A 1,886-nucleotide genomic window follows, 5' to 3' on the forward strand; every position below is an offset into this window, starting at 1 on the left:
AAGATCAGGTCTTTTACCAAAAATTCCAAATTCTGCTGGGTAACGAACCGGACAGCGTTCCGGGTTCTGGCATATTCCGCAATAGCCTCCATGCTTCTTGCTAAACAACTCCAAATAGCCAGGCAAATCGCAACCTCGACACCTAAAAAAGTGCCAGGTGATCGCTTCCCGTTGCTCCGGGACTAAGCCTTCCCTCCAATAGCAGCAAGGGGTCCAGCAGCAGCTATGAACTACTGCCTTTCCCCAAGGCCGAAGGTCAGGGTACCCAGGGCACCTTAGGCCAAGACCAAGGCAGCACCTCTCGATACTACACTTGATCCTAGCCAAAAGGCCGAGAAGCGATCCCTTGGTTACAGCAATAGCATCTGAGAAAACTATCTTTTTTTTTTTTTTTTTTTCACCACTCAGGGTTAACATATGCAACGTATCATTTTGAAGAAACAAAAACTTGCCTATGACAACTAATCATCATGGTCGTTCTTTAATTAATAAAAAATAAACATATATAAAATTAAACAAACCATACAAAAAAAAAACATACTTAAAGAACCTTTTTCCCAGCCCTACTAACAGCAACCAAAAGAGCATCTTGTATAACATGTAACTCCTTCATTGTGACATCAATTTTCTCTGCAAGAACATTTTCCAACCAACTTCCCAAATTGAAATTTCTTTGAAAAAAATCCGGATCTCTTTCATAGTCCACTAGAATTTTATTCCTTGCTCTTTCTAAATCTTTACCAGGATACTCTTTCTTTAAATGCGCTAACCAAAACTTATATTCTTCAGGTATTTTTAATTTCCCTGATACCTTTTCATCTTCAGAAGCCGACACTTCTAATCCTATCTCTCTTTCCATTTCTTTACGTTTCTCATTTTTACCCTTTTCCGTTTTAAATCCTCCCATCTCTTTCTTTTCACCTCCCTTCTCAATTTCTTCCACATTCATACTTCTAACACTATCTTCTAAATCAGAAATCATCTCTTCTCCAACTTCATCCTTATCTTTCTCCTTTTTCTTCATTTTTTTTTTTCTTTTAGAACATGCACCATATAAATGTTGATTACTCCCACACAAGTTACAACGCTTTTCTTCGGTACAATTCTTAGCCTCATGATCATTAGAATCACAGCGATAACACCAAACAAAAGTACATGTATCCTTATCATGCCCATACTGCTTACATTTAGTACAAAACACCGGCATGCCCGCAAAAAAAATATTCCCATTCACCGCACCAATCTTAAATTTTGCCGGAGGCAACACCAATCCTCCCTCCACGTCACCTTTTAATTTTACAGTATACCGCCATTTTGTAGTCCAGATCCCATAATTATTAAGAATCTTTCCAATACAGGTAACCTCTTCACAATATCGCAGCAAAAAATATGTAATCTCATCTTCAGGTATTAACGGACTAAACATCTGAATGATCAACATTCTATCCCTCCTTGGATAGTGTGGTATGACCACTACTCCATCAAAGACAGAATCCTTCTTATAAAAATCCATTTTGTTCCAAAACCAAGCAAAGTCATCATCAGAATCAAACACCACATCGTATATACCTCTTTTAGGGAACTCCAACATCGACAAAATCTGTTGTCTTTGGACTCCAAGTAGCTTAAACAGGACTTCTTCCACGAGAAACTCCAGACCTTTTTCCTTCTTCTGGACATCCGAAAGAATAAATCGGACCGCATTCCTGATTCTTGCGTACCATGGCACTGAATCTGTACTGGTTTCTTGCTCCATAGCTGTACCTTGGACCAGGATAACCACACGCCTTGCCACACGCCGGAACCTTCACCTACTATAAATAGCAGGCAGGAGAGGTGATCGCTTCCCGTTGCCCCGGGACTAAGCCGTCCCCCCAATAGCAGCA

General features: G+C 40.0%; 1 pseudogene; it reads right to left on the minus strand.

Annotated features, from left to right (window-relative positions):
* Positions 1 to 200: 200 nt before the first annotated feature.
* On the minus strand, positions 201 to 343 carry LOC121009080 (annotated as a pseudogene).
* Between the last annotated feature and the right edge of the window lie 1,543 nt (positions 344 to 1,886).

This window comes from Bufo bufo, chromosome 7, assembly GCF_905171765.1.
Source record: "Bufo bufo chromosome 7, aBufBuf1.1, whole genome shotgun sequence".
Classification (NCBI taxonomy): domain Eukaryota; kingdom Metazoa; phylum Chordata; class Amphibia; order Anura; family Bufonidae; genus Bufo; species Bufo bufo.